The sequence below is a fragment of the Protopterus annectens genome, chromosome 2.part1 (genome assembly GCF_019279795.1).
Source record: "Protopterus annectens isolate FY-2018-M chromosome 2.part1, PAN1.0, whole genome shotgun sequence".
NCBI classification, from domain to species: domain Eukaryota; kingdom Metazoa; phylum Chordata; order Ceratodontiformes; family Protopteridae; genus Protopterus; species Protopterus annectens.
The window spans coordinates 409,141,996-409,153,822 of record NC_056729.1 but is presented as its reverse complement, the minus strand read 5'-3'; the positions used below and the strand labels follow the sequence as shown (position 1 = coordinate 409,153,822).

The window sequence follows — 11,827 nt, the reverse complement described above, 5'->3', positions numbered from 1 at the left end:
CTGTATCACCAAACTGTTGGGGGAAAAAAAGGATTAAAACCTGTTGTATTTATGATTTTATACAAAAAAAAAATTACTAACAGTAAGTAGTTAACACAAAATAAGAGTTACACAAATGGTAGGATTATGAAGTGATTATCTGTCATTTGTGCAGGTCAGATTCAAACTGATACCCTTCTGTGAGGGATGTGGTTGATGATAATGAATGTTTACAGATATAGTAAGACATGAAATTCAGTGATGATAGCAAAGCAGAATAGATTACAGTGACTGAGATCTGCTTGCAAAATAAGGAAGGTTTGAATGGAAAGGTAAGGCAGGTGAGAATATAATCTTGTGAGGCAACTAAATGAAATAAATGTTCTGCCAGTCACTTAGAACTGGCTTGTCAAAGGCAAAAAGTGACTTTAGATGACCTCAGAGAAATTCTGCCAGACCATCCCATGACTTTGGTTGTGTTGGCATGGAGAACGTTGCCCAGACAGTTCTCAACAAGGATAGAAAACCTTTGAACTTGGATTGTGATACTGTTGCAAAGTGCAAGGAATGTGACATAGCCCTCTGTGACAAGGCAGTACCAGAAACAGCTGATGGGATTAGATATTTTCTTAATTTGTTAACCATAGTGCACTGATGATATGTTAAATGAGCTCCCTGTTGCAGTTAAAAACATTATAAGGTGGCAAAGCTGTAAAAATGGATGAGAGACGGTCATAAGAGTTGAATATTGTTGTGATGTATTGATTAGCATGGCTCTTTTACATTGGAGGAAGGAACAGTACATCTGGATTGGCAGGCTGAAGTAGACCCCATTTTTTAAAAAGGAAAGGAAGAAACTGTACTCCATTTAATGGAAAGAATGACACTCCTCATCCACCATGGGAAAGCCCATGCCATGTTTCTGGCAAGAGATGCCCAATCCGCCTATCTGGACATCTTTGATTCTATCAAGATTCAACCCTTTACTCTGATCCCAGGTGACTTTAACTATCCAAACATAGATTGGAAGAACTACTCATGCAAGAACACAAAATGCCCAGAGATTTCTCAAATTTCTCAATGCAAACACCTTGGAACAGCTAGTCAGTACCCCCACAAGAGATGATATCTTGGACTTGGTATTAACCAGTATGAGTAACCACTGCAGCATCCCTACAATATCATTCTCCCTGGTAAGATCTGACCATAAAGCGTTCACTTTCGAAGTCACCATCTCCCCAACCCCCCTCTAGCTAGGGCTAAATTAAAAAACTTCTCCAAAGCTGATTACAGCCTCCTGAAGGGATGGTATGAGCAGCTTCACAACCCCCTCCCCCTCTGTAAGACCTGGTGCTAGTATCATAAACTACAACAAAGAACTATATGAGCAATGCATGGAATCAGGAATACCTGACAAGACTATGTCATCCTCCGCAAGGAAGAGTAAACCTGTCTGGTGGACATCTGCAATAAAACTCAGTAACAAAAGGAAAAAATTGCTGTCCAGGACCAAGAAGGAGCAGGTGCCCAATTGGAAGCAATCTATCCTTAGCCTGGACAAGCAAATAAGAGCACTAGTGAAATCCTCCAAAGCAAACTTCGAGTCCAAATTGAACATATCTACTAGAGACAACCATAAGGCCTTCTTCATACGTGTCCCCAACCTCAAAGGAAACACCCAGATCTGCTCAGAACTGGTGGTCAAGGACAAAACTGTGATGCCCGTGCACTGGCCCAGTAATCAAGGAGCCTCAATCCTCACCACTAGCATCAGTGAGGTGCGTGCACATTTTGGAAGGATAACAAGTACACACACAATAAAGTACAATTTCCCTTAAGAGCACACAGAGATCACAGTCAATCTGGGGCTGAATTCTCCATTTTTGTCCAGATGCCCAATAAGACCCCCCTACTGGCACATTTATAGGGTTCAGAACGCAGCCTAGTGGTCAAGCTAAAACTTCCAGCACCCTCTGTCCAACCAGTTCTTCGTGCCTCTGCCCAAGTAGCTGACACACACACGCACACACACACACACACACACACACACACACACACGCACACTTTGAGATATGAGTTGTATACAAACACACAGATTCTCCTGGGGATGGCTGGCACAAAGTTCTCCAGCTATGCCCTCTTCTTGCCCAGACTATAAGCTAGGAAACACTGCCACCAATCACTAATATCAGCTACTAATAAAGCCCTTACCAAAGGTTACTAAAACCACTAAGCAGAAACACACACACTTCTCAGTGAATCGATCCAGAGGTACCAAAAAGACACCAACAGTCTTAAAAACTTTATTTAGCACTTTTGCTTCTCTCCAATAGAAACAAAAGTGCTAAATAAATCAAGTTTTTAAGACTTTTGGTGTCTTTTTGGTAAGTCTGGATCGATTCACTGAGAAGTCCATGTCTCTGTCCTTACCAAAGGTTGCCCAGTTTCACTGTGTAATATTTCTGTTATCCAAATAGTAAGTGTGCTGAACAGCAAAACTGTTGGAGTGACCTGGACAGTATCACCAAATACATGCAAGTACTCTCTAAGAGCTTAGATTATCTCTACACAAAACAGCCACAGCTGAAAGGTTTTAAAATATGTAATAATAAATAATAAAAACACAAGACAAATCTCATCAATGTAACACAGTGCTAATCAAGAGTTCAGAAATCACAGGAAAATGCTTTAAATTAATACTGTAGATTAGTCTGATATAAATATAGAAAACAGCTAGACTAATCTGGCTATTTCTATATATCTCTAAGAAAAGTCACTGTTCTAAATAAATGTCTTACTTGCAGAGCAAGCAAGTGTTGGTGAGTGGACATATACAAATGCCGTAGATATTGCAAACTTGCTGGTTGACAGATTCAATGAAAACTTTACCCCTCTGTCCCTCATCAGTAAATCAGGACATCCCCAGTACCTGTCTCCTTCCCCATATATCTAGAGAACAGGTCATCACTGCCCTCTCAAAGGCAGAAAATACAGCCTCTGTGGGAACATCCCAGGCTGCATCCTACATTAACTCAGGCAGGAACTTGCAGCACCATTAGGCACCCTATTCAATCAAAGCCTGAGTACCGGCTTCATCCCAGCTGAGTGGTAAACTGCCACTGTCATCACTTTGTACAAAGGTGGAGCATCCACTGATCTGGGAAATTATAGACCCATCAGCCTAAGAATCCTGATCTGCAAGGCCATGAAACAGGTTATCATGTACCTCATTAACAAGGACATTGGCAACCTCCAAACACTTGATCACAACTAGTTTAGCTTTGTCATGTGGAGGTCATGTCTGTTAAATTTGGTTAACAACTTTGAGACCGTCACCAAAACGATGGATGAGGGGAAGATTGTGCACACCACCTACCTTGACCTGGTCAAAGCCTTCAACACTATTCCCCACTCGGGCAAAATAGATAAATTCTCTCAAATAGGCATCAATCTGTATGTTACCAGATGGGTAGCAAACTGGCTCACTGATAGAACCCACCTAATCAGAATAGGGGAAGTCCATCAATAGTAGACCCTTAACGACTTACCCCAGGGTTTGGTCTTGGGGCCTCTGTTATTTGGGATATACTTTTCTTGGCTGCAGGCCAAAACTATTGGGCTATGGCTGACCAAGTTTGCAGATGACTGCAAGCTGGGTGCTGTCATCAATTCCCCTAGTGATGTGGACATCCTCCAAGAGGGTCTCGCCCATATAAATGACTGGTTTCAGAAACTTGGCCTCAAGCTGAATACCACAAAATGCATCATCATCCCCTTTGGGGAGAGTGACATCCCCCCAAATTATCACATTAATAATGTCCTGAGTATGCAATCAGTGGGAAACCAGGTTGTTAGCAACCTGACTTTTGATCACCATGTTGATTCCATTGTAAGGAAAGCTTTCTACATGGCCCACCTCAGAAGTAAAGGTATCTCATCTAGGGACAAGGAGGTCATAACATCCCTGTATTCTTCCCTTACAAGGCCCTTTATCGAGTACAGCGCCCCTTTCAGCATGTACCTCACAAAGCACATGCAGCAGCTGGACAGACCACAGAGGTTTCTCACCAGGAGAATCCAGTGCCTCGATCATCTACTGTACAGAGGTTAAAGGCCCTATTCCTCTACTCAGTTTCATACAGACTCCTCAGACGTGACCTCTGTCTGGTGTACAAGGTGATCTTGGACCCTGCCTTGATGGGACTGCTGCATATCTGCAAATCGAGGTCCACTCAAGTAACCCGCACAAGTGACCTCAGCCTGATCTGTGACATCAAATATGTTGATGGGACAGATTTGTGTCCCAGAGACTCCCCAATCTGTGGAATAGACTCTCTGTCCTTGTCAAACAGAGTACCACATTGCCCCTATTTAAGCGCAACCTGAATAACTCTTGACTAGTCTTATAAGGGCCTCTGGGTCAATAGCCTAGTAACTTTCTATGATCCTATGTAACTTAAGTCACCGATTCAGAAAGTGAATGTAGATTCACTTTCACTGTGGAACACTGGATCATCTCTGTATCCTTGCATGGATATTGAAGGGGCTTTGGAAGTCTACCAGTATCTGCTTGAACAAGAGAAGGCCTATCACTATATCACCTGGAATTTGTTATGAGAGGAGCTACAGCTGTGGTGGTCCAAGGCTGCGTCATGCTAGTTCAGTTCTTTGTTCTGCAGCAAATGTGGTGCCTGTATTCTTGGTGTTGCCAGGTGTGTTTGTATTCAGCAGAGGACTCTGTCAAGGGTGTGTCTTTTCTCCCCTATTATTCATGATTTTCCCAGAAAGGCCATTAGGGCACAGCTGAAATTTGAAGAATATCAAGTTTTGGGACATACAAGATGATTCACTGTTGCCTTTAGATGATGATATCCATGTGGCAATAAATGACTTACACCTCTGACATACACCGGAGCAGTTCACTGGCAGATATGAAGTAGGTGAGATGAAAATAAGTACCTCCATGTCAAAGATTGTGGTTTTGTTTTGAAATAGAGTGGATTACTTTCTGGTTGAGAAAACAGCTTTTACCATAGGTGGCAGAGTTTAAGTATGTTGGAGTATGTTGTTCAGATGTGTAGGTAGAGGGTATATTGGAGATTTACCAGTGGGATAATATACTAGTGGCAGAACTGAAGGCTTTGTACCACACAGCAGTGGTGGTGTGAGGGTTACACACACACACACACACACACACATACAAATATTTCAACCATGGGCACTAATGCCCTTCTAGCCTGCCAATATACCAAAAACAGATGTTCCCGTGTTAAGTGCCCAGGCTGGTCTTTAAAAATATTTAAACTAATGCTTGCTTTAATGTAATTAGTCGGTCTGATGCATCAGCTGCTATCTCAGAGAACCAGTTAGTACACTTCTGATTCCTATAGATACATAGACTGTCTGATGATTCTCTGTTACTTTTTGATAACCCCAAACATTCCCAGAGGTAGTCATGTCTAAATGCCCTATATACCTGAAGATAAGATCATCTTTAATAAATGTGTGAGACACCGTACACGTTCAGATATCTTAGTCTTCCATAATAAGTTACATTTTCACATCCATGGATTCCTTTGGTATATTTCTACTGTACTCTTTCCAATTTACTCATGCTTGTTTTCTTATAAGGTTTCCATCTTATTCCATACTCAAGTTTAGGTCTAATGTTATTAACAAACTGTGACTTCATTATTTCTGATTTACTGGTCTTTATAAATCTTTTTATACAACCTATAATTCTATAACTGTCATTAACCAGGTTAGAAAATCTCAAAATTGGATCTGTCCTTATTCCCAGGTCCATAAATGAATCTATAGTTTCAGTTATTGTGTGCTGTATTAAATAGTCACCTTTCAATTTGTCTTCCAAATTTCATGTCTTAGTTCTTGATATATTTATCAACATGTTATTCCCCTGTGCCCAAATGGTCAGTTTAGTCTAGTTCTTTTGCAGACATGCCCTATCTGTAACACACACAATCAATCAGTTTACCCAATTTTAAGTCATCTTTATACAGACTATAGAACACCTCCGATGAAGATAAGTCTGAAAGATCCAATCTAAACAAGTATGGTCCTAGAACACAGCACTGTTGGATACCTTAAATGTAACCAAGAATGTCACCTTTCCAACTGTTGTATACTTGCCATGTCTTATTTGAAAGCCATGCAGCTATCCATCTTATTAAGAGTATATCAATAACTAGTTGTTCTAATTTATTGTTTCATGTATAGGGTCTGACAAATACTGAAGTTAAATCTATATAAATTACATCACAGCAGAATATTTCATTCATAGCTGGTATTATATTGTTAGAGAACATCATGTTACAGGTGGTACTAGATCTGTGTTCAATACATGCAACCTTTCCAGTTCTGACAATAACTTCTGCAGTATTACCTTCTCTATTATTTTTCCACAACATGAAAGCAGACATAAGGGTCTGCTTGACTCTGAGTTTGTCCTACTCCCCTTTCCCTTAAAGACAGGTTTAATAAGCCCATGCCTCCAGTCTTCAGGAATCTCCTCATATCTATAAAACCTAGTAAATAGATATAATGGCAATGTAAGTTCTCACTGAGGTGCTCTCAGGTCATTATTACTAATTCCGTCCACTCTCTTTGCTATGTTTAGATCCAGTTTGAATAATTCTTTTTCAATACAATCTGATTTGATTTCAGTATCTGAGGTTACCTGAATGTCACTTGAACAACTTATCACCCCCTTTGTGGAACTAAACTGTTTTGCATAAGATTTTGTAAATATGTCTGTCATCTATGGTATCTGAGAATAAATTTTAGAATCTACACTCAGTTCATCAGTTTGTATGTTAAAATGGTTTCCTAGTATTCTAAATGTCTTTATATAAATTTCTTTAAATTTTTCTTGTTCTTGTCTCACACTATGATTAATTTGTTTGTTCAACCTGTTTATTTCAAAGTTTTAGTTTGACCTTTTATTCCATTTCTTATATTTTTGTCTCTCACCTTAATTGGGTATCTTGTACTTATGGAAGTATATCCCCCAGTGTTGTATGCCTAGATCCTGATGTTAAACAGTTTTTGATGTTTTTGCACTCAGTTTCTCTTTCAAAAAGTTCCACATTCCTTCTGCAATTTTTCCACTGAACGCATCACTCCAGTTAGTTTTATATAGTGACTGTTTTGCTTCCATATAATCTGTAATTAATATTCTGTGCATTGGTTTATATTTCAGTTTGGCAGAATTATCTAGCAACAATTTAACCTTTGTAACACCATGATCACTGCATATCAACAGTGGTAAAACCTGACATGAAGTAATAGTAATTTCTTTAGGAACATAAACAATGTCTAGCATGTTCCGTTCCCTGGTAGGTTTTTCACATATAAAGCAATTGTTCCTGAACATATATAATGTTTTTGAGTCAGTATTATTGCAGTCTTTCTGGTATATATATATATATATATATATATATGTCCCCAGCCACTGTTATTCTTCCCATCCCGTTTCATATAAGAAATGTATGACGTCCTGTAGGTCATCTGCACTTGACTTTGGTGGTCTATACATTCCAACAATTGTATGTTCCAGGGTTGTCTTTATTGTCACAGTTGCACAATATATAGTATTGGTGTTATCATTGAACATTTACTGATCACAGGTCTCAAAATTATCTTTAATCCCTATAATGACACCTCCACCTGATTTTTTTTTGTTAGAATATCTGTTGCAGTAAAAATATTTATACTGTGACAGAACTGGTTTCCAGTCATTATTCTTTAACCGTGTTTTCCAAAAATAACATCAATCTTGTGGGAATGTAGCAAATTTTCCAATAAAAAAAAACCTTTTATTATTAATGCTCCCAGCATTAACAACCTTCAGAGATGCATCAGATGCTGCTGTCTGTGAACTGTTAAAATTTGACCCGACAAAAATCCTATCTTGTTTTTATCTGAAAATGAATAAAAAATTCTAAAATAAAAAAAAATAATCCAAATCATTTAACTTAGAATTCAGATAACTTAAATCAACTTCAGTGAAAATCACACAAACAATATACAACTAAATTAAGAACAGTAAAGTTGTTGTTCTGACCACACAGTAACGTCCGACAAAAGCTGTAATTTCTTTACATCACGCGCAGTAGCTTCTGCTCAGTATCTCTCATGGTCGCACTTCTCTTTAGCCATAAAGATCAATAAATCACAAGCGAAGACAGGATTGTTTCGATAAGCCCTGAATTGTCCTCTCTGCACTCTGTGACAATATAGCTGACTAGGTCCCTTAGGATGGCTAGAGTTTGCCTGTCTAAGACTTATCCCTTTCTAACAACAAACAGTGAAAATTAAAGGTAAAAACAACAACATATAAATCAAAGTGAATCTTTTTGTGTACAAGTTCTTCCTTTCTTTCTACAAACAGTGAAAAACAGTTGTAAGAAATAAAATATAAATTAAATAAAATTCCCTTACTAGGCAACTCCACATTTAATCACAAACCAAAATGAAATTGTTCAGATAAGCTTGGATTGAATCATAAGATAACATTTTCTGTGTGCTGGTAAGTCTCTAATCCCGCATCCTCAGAGAGGTGGTCACAAATGATTGGTTATGGCCAGAAAGATGGAACTGCAAACTCAAACTCAAGAAATGTGATAATGATTATGCTAACAAACTTTATCTGATAAAATCAGGTTTTGGAGATTTAATAGAAAAACCTTAAGGAATCCATGATTAAAGAAAATGAATGTGATTACTTCTGAAACACAGGCTAGCCATAATGCTTATTACATAATCAATATGTTCACCAACTACATGCCTCCACTAGATTGTACTCAGCATAAGGGTCTATGTAGTTGTGCCAGAAGGGTGAAGTTTTAGCTTTATGTACCAGTTTTGTGGGTATATGCATTTGTACTCGTCTGCATTTATGTTAAAATCATTGTACTTAGTTTCTACTAGACTTTATCTATGTTTGGCTTAATCATACTGTATTTCATTTGGTTTAGTATGTAGTCACTGAATAGTGTTTTGGGATGTATAGGTATGAAATTTCTTGTTTACAGAATTTAGCTATGTTCGTCTTAAGTTTAGTTTTCTTTAATTTAGTTTCTGTAACACAGCATATTTGTGTTGTTATGTATAGGTATGTTTGTTAATATATATTCCATTTGTTATCCCAGTGATATAGGTCTGTCTCAAGTGTTGCATTACTTTCCTGTGTTAAACCGGGAGAAACCTACTGTCTAACTTCAAAACCTAGGATATTTTGTTTTACTACACTTTAATGAATTATTGCTCAAGTATGGATTGGCATCATATTTAATTTGATGTTCTGTTCAATAATACTTACATGATTGTTCATGAAGGCTTTACTTCTGTACTTCGATTGTCATCTTCAGTATGCAGTGTGAAATAGTCTTTTATATGAACTGTCGATTATTTTTCTGTCTTACTGAGCAAAATGTCATCTAGTCAATTTTCAACAGACATTTTTATAACTACTGATAGATGTACGACATTGTGCTGAAACAAGTTTCAGTGACAGTGGAGTTTTCTCTTTTCTTCACTGTTGTGCAACCTTTGTGTAGATGTATGTAATTTGTGGAGGGGTGGTACAGGGGACTTGGCCCCCTGCAAGTAAAAATGTTTTTGAGGATTGCTGAAAGGTGGTTTGGCATGACTGATTTTGATCTATTAGCAGTTGAAGAAATGGCTGTCAGTGGATCAGCATGAATCTGCAAAAACAGACTTTGTCCTCTTCTGGGCCAAAAAGGTCTCCTACTTGCCATGTTAATAAGCTAGAGCAACCACTGGCAAGAGAGTTCTCCTTTCTCAAGTGAAATGTGGACTACCTATTTTTGCACTCGCCTCCAAGGAAAACACCCCCACACTCCAAACAATCTTGAACAGCATGTGTTAATTCATTACAAACTAACTCCTCCATGAGCATCACTGTGTTACCATAGAAAAAGCCAAATAGCTACCCATAAAACAGAGGACCAAAATACTTAGAATCCCAACTGTACAAATGTCTTCAACTCCAGCTATTTGCTTCCAATGCAACTAAACTTTATGCTAAAACCTTCTCAGTCAACCTGAAACACTGCCCACAAGCCACACCAGCTCTCATTACCCTAGAACCAAATTCCACACCACTGCACATGCATTCTTCTCTCATGCATATACTGCTTGGCAAGCTCTCCTCATCATCCTAAAGGAAATCAACACCTACTCCAAATTCAGAATGCAGCTTGAAAGGCTCCTCTTCATTCAAGTCAGATGTTCCTGCTTTAACACGGACTGCCCCTGTCTCCTTCCTACTTCTGTTCTCCTCTCAGAGAATTACCAAAGGTTGACCCACTTTAAAAAAAAAAAAAACACTAGTGTACATACTATACTGTATATTACACACTGCTTGCTTATTAGAATGTTCCCGTATAATTTTTCTGTGTAACTAATCTTAACTACTCCTTGTTATTACTTATGTTTTTGCATTTTTTTTTTGTTTGTGAATTGTTTTGTATTTTACACGGGCCAAGTCTGAAACTGGTCAACACTGATCATTGCACTATGCTAGTAACTAAATGTAAATAAATAAATATATGGGTCTACCTGATAAGATCGAAAACCCACATACATGAAAACGATAATACCGAGATGAAAACACCGAGTCTTCAGTTAAACAACTCCTCACATAACCGACAAGTTACCCAGGGAAAGGGGACAGTCAGCCAACATTTGGGAGTTTGACGTTTTCTCCACTATAGTGTGATCTCAGATATGGTATTAGGGCTGGTGTTGGGGACACAGCCCCCCACTTGTGTGAGTTTGAAGTGCTTCCATATGGTTGCTTATCGTTGTTGGTTGACTAGTTACTTTCCCTCTGTAATTTCTCGGTATTGCGTGGAGTTGGCTAAGTGATGATTCTGTGTTTTCGTCTCTGTGTTATTGTTTTCTGGTATGTGGATTTTTGATGTTATCATGTAGACCCATATATATGTGTGTGTGTATGTGTGTGTATATATATATATATATATATATATATATATATATATATATATACACATATGTACACACACACACACACATATATGTACTTACCTACATACATACTGCTATTTTATGTTTGGCCCAGTTTGTGGCTGAAAACCAGACCACCTACCCAGTTAATGAATGTAAAATAAAATAAAACTAAGTTTCATTGCAGAGTCTAGGTTCAGTTTTTATGACATTGTTCAGTGCTTGACAATCTGAGTGGATCTTGGAGAACAGCTGTGTTCCTTCCGGTTTAGATAAGTTATCTAAAGTTGATTTTGCTACCTAGTGAGGATGCTTCTGAGTGCCTCCTTCAAGTGATGTACCAAGGATGGTCCATTGTGAGTAATCCCTAAGTGAAGCAAAGGAAAATCTCTAAGGCTTATACCTCTCATTTTTCCTAGGAATAACTATGATTCCTTCAGGCTAAGTCTGGAGCTAGTCTGCCTGCTCAGCTTGCTAATACTATGACCTTCATGCAAATAACCCATGTACCTTCTATTTGAATAAAATAAAGACACATAGGCCACAACATGTTTGAGTCAGAAGAGTCTGTTTTAATAAATGAACCACATTTGCTTATAGCCTTCACAGTACTGTTTCAAAAAGCAAACTTGCAGAGAAAGTTGTCTTCATTTTTAAAAACAGTAAAGATTCCTGTCTAGAACATGGGGCACATCAGACCAGTAGTCAAAAGTTACGCAGTTCAGCTTGTGTATAATTCATCAGCTGCACTTCCTGGTTCTTACATCCTAGTATGGCACTTTGACAAGAATCATCATCTTATCTTCAGTCCACCATTCAGGAACCTGCAGTGATTCTC

General features: G+C 38.3%; 2 protein-coding genes across 3 annotated transcripts in view; one reads left to right on the top strand and one right to left on the bottom strand.

Moving 5' to 3' along the window:
- Positions 1-11,827, bottom strand: part of NAF1 (nuclear assembly factor 1 ribonucleoprotein) — a 1,472,570-nt gene that overhangs the window by 785,549 nt on the left and 675,194 nt on the right. The window lies entirely within an intron of this gene.
- LOC122794083 (LARGE xylosyl- and glucuronyltransferase 2-like) overlaps positions 1-11,827 on the top strand; it is a gene marked incomplete at its 3' end in the record, with an annotated part of 516,130 nt that overhangs the window by 92,988 nt on the left and 411,315 nt on the right.